Genomic DNA, 6,485 nt, shown 5'->3' with positions numbered 1-6,485 from the left:
CCCCCGCAACTCCAAATTCCAAGAAAGTGTCCTGAAGCACACAGTTCCTCTCCTACCTGCTTTTACTCCAGGACGCAATTCTGCAGGATTTGCCTTGAGCTCATACTCAAACCTGACGGGGACTCGTCCCTGGCTCCAGCTCACTCGGGCACCATCATGGGACTGAAGTATGCTGTGGCACTGCGGCCACCTCCTGCTCCCCATCCTCCTCTCCTCGTGGCTGCGAGAGCCTCAGGACCATGCAGACCCCGCTGTTCTTCTGCTCGAGTCCACTCAGCACTTCCCATCTCATTCAGAGGACATTCCACATTCTTTCATGTGACCTCCGAGCCCTGCCCAGTCTGTTCCCACGACCCCCACACGACACACCTTCATTCCTCTCCGGTTCATCCAGCTCACTGCAGCCCACGCACTGCTCCCGCAGTGGCCAGGGCCTTCCTCCACTGAGCATTCCTGCACACTCCTCTTCCCTGGGGTGAGCCTGCTCCCCAACACCCCTGTCACTGTCTCCACAACCTCAGCCCAGTCTGCATGTGAGTCTTTCTTAGCCAACCCCACTCCATCTGTCCATCTGTCCATCTGTCCACCTCCACGACACCATCCTTGGACCCTCACTGTGCTTTTTAACAGCACTTAACAATCACATACATTTCTGTACAGTTAATCTAACATTCCGTACACTGACAACAATTTCTAATATCCTATCTAGTTTACTTGTTTATCACACTGATAATCTCTCTGCAGCACTACTGTGAGTCTCACTGAGGTGGGGGGTTTTGTCTGGTAGTTTGCCAGAGTGCCTCATCTCTAGAGGGTAATATGGTCCCTACACATAACAGATGCTAAGGAAAAATAAAAGTTGATTCGGGTAAAAGTTTCTGAAGTCCTCTCTGATTTACATTCTCAGAATAGCAGACATTCCTGCAGAGTAGGAACCGAATATTTTATTTGCTTTCTTTCCCATGTGCTAACAATAGGGAATAGCCAAACGCATCAGTGGACAGGTATCTTGGCCTGAGCCACAGATGACGGGGATTATTCTCCTAAAAAGATGCTCTCCTGCAGATGTAAGCTCTTTTCTTGCTCTCAAATTACCCAGAATCTTTACACTGCTTAGGTCACCAGACAAAGCCACACCCTGTGACTGGGAGACCTGCCTGCCCATAAGACTCTCCGAGGAATTCAAATCCTGGCAGCACTGCCAAGCCAATTGCCCTTGACCTCACTGCATTGTCATCAATATATTTTCAAGGAAAATGACCATTTTAGAGCAGCTACTTAAAGACATAAGTGACTAATAGGTTTAACCCTTCCTAGGACCATTGTGGTTCAGAGAGAATTTCTAATCCCAGTTAAATATCTACCAGCTTAACATACAGGGAGCAAAGTTCTGAGGCCTTTTTTCTATCTCTAGGCAGAAGAATAAAATCCTAAAATAGCACCAATTGGGCAAAACCTTAAACCTCTGGATCCCTCGGGGCCAAATCCTACATGCAGGAAGCCTCCTATCCTTTGATATCACTGCTGCACGTGATCCCAGTAATACCAATCCCAATGCTAGCATTTGAGCTTATTTTGGAGTAGTTTATTCATGATCAAAACATCTTGAAGAAAAGCAAAAGAATAGATTCTTTGAGCCTGAGCATCTACACATAGCTCTGGGAGAGGAGAGAGAAGGACAGGGAAGAAGACATCTGAAAAACCATGGTGTTTACAACTGAACAGGTTGGAGATGAGTCACCGCTCACCGTATGAATCCCTCTGTGTTAACGCTGTAGAAACTGAAGCACAATTGTGCGCCTGACTCTTGTTAAAGATTTATAAGCATTTTTATTGGCATCGCTTTTCTGAATAGTGGCAAAGGTAAACAACAAAAGCACCAGTGTCTGAAAATGCTCAGGTGTGTGCTCAGGGTTGAATTGTGTCCCCCTGAAATTCATACACTAGCCTCCTCCCAGGGCGTCTCTCAGAATATGACTGTGTTCAGAATGGACACTTGAACCAGGAATCCACTTAAAATGAGGCCGGTCTTTGTGGCCTCCATCCAGCCTGACTGGTGTCCTGATTAAACAAAAAAAAAGAAAAGAGGATTTGGGCACAGAAGGTGACAACAGTTGTCACCTGAGGATGTGCCAAGAAGGCAGCCACCTGCGAGAAAGGAGCAAAGTTCTAGAAGGAGCTCATCCCGTTTGTGTGTTCTCTCACTTCTAGTCTCTGAAATTGTAAGAAAACAAAGTTCTGTTGTCTGCTCTGCTCTTCTCTTGTGGTTTTCGTGGGAGTTTGAACAAACAAAGACAGCTTGATTTGTTTAAAACCCTTAAGGAAAGACACAGCAGTAATGTTGGAGATCCCACTTCCAGACGGGGAGGGAAGGAAGGAGACGACATTGGAATGACACCTGTAAGGCACTGGGGAAAAACACTGATTGAAAATTCCATATCCACCAAAAAAGAAAGCTATCCATTAAAATTAGGACAAAATAAACATATTATTAGACAAGGATAATCTGAGTAAGCTTATCAACAACCAATGTGAACAACTAGAAGAAATCTCTCAGGCCAAAGAAAGATTTGGGTCTCTAGTAAAGAATGAAGAACAGCATACATACAGGCATACGTGGCTTGCCACTTAAGAGAGGAATTGATAATTAGTGCAAAGATGTATCCACTCCACCCCAAAAAATCCTGGGAAAGACAATAAAGTAAAACCAAAATGCATGCAAGAATTGAAGAACAAATTACAGCAGAGACATAAACCTAACTTTACCCATAATTATATTAATGTAAATGCAGTAAATATTTCTACTGAAATGAGAGACTCTCTGAGGAAAGTGGTTATTGACTGCAAGAGAGAAATCCTTCAGTAAGAATTCATGAGTAAGAATTAAAGTCATAGGAATAATACACTGTGCAGACACTAAGCGTAGAATATTTCTTTGATGCAGGAGTTGAGGTGGGTTTTTTTTTTTTTTTTTTTTTTAGTGTATTCATGACACTTTTGATTTGGTTGGTGCAGGGAGCAATCTCTTTTTTCTCACTTTCTTCAGCAGTTGCCTATGAAGGAAGGAGACCGGAGGAAGGGAGCACAAGCCCCTGGTAAGGAGGGGAAAGTTCTACATCTGGTTGGGAGTTGGTAGAGAGAAGTGAGTATCTATCAAAACTCATCAAATGTGTATTTGAAACCTGTACATTTCACTATATGTGATTATTAAAAGAGAGAAAGAGATTTAAGGATGTATCCACTTAAAAATGGACAGCCTTTGTTTAAATTCTGATTGAATTTTTGTGTGTGTGTGTATTTTAGGGAAGGTTCTACAGGGTGTTCAGGGTCTTACTACTAGATCGGACTCATAGTGATCCACCTGTTTACAGCCTCCCAAGTGCTGGGATTATAGGTGCACGCCACCACACCCAGTCTCAATCGCCATCTCAGTGTGCCCCAGGGGCAAACTGGACCTGCTTGCAGGCACTTTAATCCGCTGAGCTATTTGGCCAGCCCAAATTGAAATTGTTTAATACCTTCAAAATTAATATATACAACAAAATGAAAATGTGAACCTTAGATGATTAATAACCTTCAATAAGTTTTGGTGTGTGTTTTTGCTAACTGTGGGTGTTTCATTTTGCTTCTGAGAATCTTTACATTTAAGAGCAACATTATGAATAGTTTATGGTGCATGGAACCCTAAAGTCCAGAGGGACATGAGGGAGTTAGGCAGGAGTAGAAACACAGCTGGCCCTCTTGAGCTTTGTATCTCAGGTCTTTGGATTCAACCAATCTCAGGCTGAAAATACTCAAGAGGAGAACTATGTCTTTACTGAGTATGTGCAGATTTTCTGTGGCTGTCATTGTCATAATGGGCAGCCCTAGGGAAAAGCAGATGGTAGAAGAGTTGGTGACTGCTGATCCTCAGAGATGGATACACTAGGCTTGACACAGTCTTCTTTTCAGAGTGTTCTACAGTAAGCATAACAGCAGAAACAAATGGAAACTTTCTTCCAGCAGAAAAGTATAACCACGAGGTATTAAAAGTACAGCTATAATAATATGCTGAGCTGTAAAAGGCTCAAGTCAACAACTTCTGACAATTACTAGTTGTGCTGATAACTCACTAGTATTATGAATGATTGGACTATATTGGGTTAGTTTGCTGAATTCAGGTACCTACAATCTTTTGTCTGGCATCAGGTATGAAAAGGTCCTTTAAAGGCTTCTCCAAATACAGCTTCTCTAACTGCAGTGGAACACCCACCTCTGACAAAGCAAAACAAAAAAAGAGGGATATAAATAAAGGACTGTTTTGTTATTTAAAAAAATCTATATTGATATCGATATTGATATCAATATAGATATATGTATACACAAGATAGTTAGGACAGATACACACTGTAGATATAGTTGCTTCTTCTTAGTTCATTAATTGAGAAGAAAGGTATGTACTAATATTGTTTGACAAGATACCATATCTGCATCTTGTCCTCTGAATAACTACTACAAAGACAATATGCAATTATGTATCAATTATTATAACTATCCTACTAACCTGTTTTTTGTTGTTGTTGTTTTGCTTTTTTTTTTTTTTTTTTGTGGTACCAGGGATTGAACTCAGGACCATGCACTTGCCAGGCAAGTGCTCTTTCTACTGAGCTATCTCTCCCCACATACTAACCCGTTTTGAAACTGTTTCATTGCTATTTTTTCTTATTAAAATGAATAAAAAAGAATAAATCTTAAAAAATCACTAAAAACTTTCTGCCTTAACTGGGATGAGAAAAAGGACAAAAGAAAGAATAGAAAAAGACATATTCATGTGTATATGCAAGATAGTTAGGATAATTGTACTGCTGATTTCTGCTGGTCTATTGAAAGGAACAGTCCACGATTTTTTTTTTTTTTAATTTTTCAGAACTGGGGATTGAACTCAGGCCCTTCCACTTGCTAAGTTATTCTACTGAGATATCTCCCCGACCCCCTTGTAACTTTTTTTCTTGCAAATTTTGAAGATTTATATCTGGTAATCTAAACAACTAATTTGAAGATAACATTATGCCAAACAACCATTGCCAAATTCCTATTACTTTGTACAATGAAATTTTGTATCATTTCTAATCTTTTTTTTTTTTTTTTTTGAACCAGGGATTGAACTCAGGCCCTTGTGCTTGCCAGGCAAACACTTATTCTACTGAACCATCTCCCTGGCCCCATTTTATAGTCTTTAAAAAATAAAAAATATATAATTTACAAAATGTTTAAAAAACACTTTCTTCCTTGAAACAGATTTCTTTTCTGGTTAAAAGACTTTTCAACCACTTTCCTATTTCGGGTCTGGCAAACTATTTCTCTTGCTTTATTCACCATCTCACATGTCACTTTTCTGCCTCTTGTTTTTCTGCCATGGCCCTGATCTTCCTCAGGCATATTTAGCATTTGCTCCAGGCTTTTCTTTTCTCTACTTCTATGAGACCATGGTTTCCTTTAAACCAGTGCTTGTTCCCAAAGTGAGGGAAGAGAAACCACAAATGGGCTTTTGAAGCCAAGAAAAATTGCTGGTGTCTAACATTAATGAATCCTTGTAGGCATCACCAGGAATGATCTCCTTCTAATAAATACTAACTCACTGTTATAAGCTTCATTTCAACAATTTTCAGAAGCTCATCTACAAGTTTCAATCTCTTAGCTGGTAGTCAGGAACTCTGATAATTTATCTATTCATTTTATGGGATAGATGCACATGGGCACACACACACTATGGCTGTCGGAAGTGTGTGATGCTGAGATGGTGGGATTACATGGCATCTTCAGTGCTTAATTTATTATTTATTAACTTTATAAATAATAAATAAATTATTATTTATTAACTTTATGAAGTTAATTTATGAAGTGATTGTCTTCTAGTTAAATCATGACCAGAATTTCATGTTAGGTTCACATATAGTAGAGGAAAATGAAATATAATCAAAGGCAGGGCAAAATCATGCAGTGTTGTGATCAATCTTGGCCCCATCAGTGTTGGGATGTGGTACCCTTCCTATATGCCACAGTATAGAATGCATGGCCTTATCTATGAACCGCTCCAATTTGTTTTTGTCTGGGTACAATCAAATTTGCACATTTAAAATTAACAGAAATTAATTAATTAATAGAAAACACAGTGATACAGAAGCCAGCTGAACATCACCATGAGGGATCAGTCATGAAAACCCAGAAGAGAAATTCCACAGTAAAAATTCTAGGTTTCTTTAAAAAAAACATGATCAAGAGGGGAAAAAAAGAGGTATACAGGGTTTCACACCAAATGAAATGTGGGTGGGAACTTTGATTGTGAAGTCATTAAAAACACTTCAAGCACACATTTAAAAATAGCAGTTAGGGGCTGGGGAGATAGATCAGAGAATAAGTGCTTGCCTGGAAAATGCAAGGCTCTGAGTTTGATCTGGGGTATCAGAAAGAGAGAGAGAGAGAGAGAGAGAGAGAGAGAGAGAGAG

The sequence above is a fragment of the Octodon degus genome, unplaced genomic scaffold (assembly GCF_000260255.1).
Source record: "Octodon degus isolate 3935 unplaced genomic scaffold, OctDeg1.0 scaffold00039, whole genome shotgun sequence".
In the NCBI taxonomy this organism is placed as follows: Eukaryota; Metazoa; Chordata; class Mammalia; order Rodentia; family Octodontidae; genus Octodon; species Octodon degus.
The sequence above is the reverse complement of the archived record's forward strand: the minus strand, read 5'-3'. Positions refer to the sequence as shown.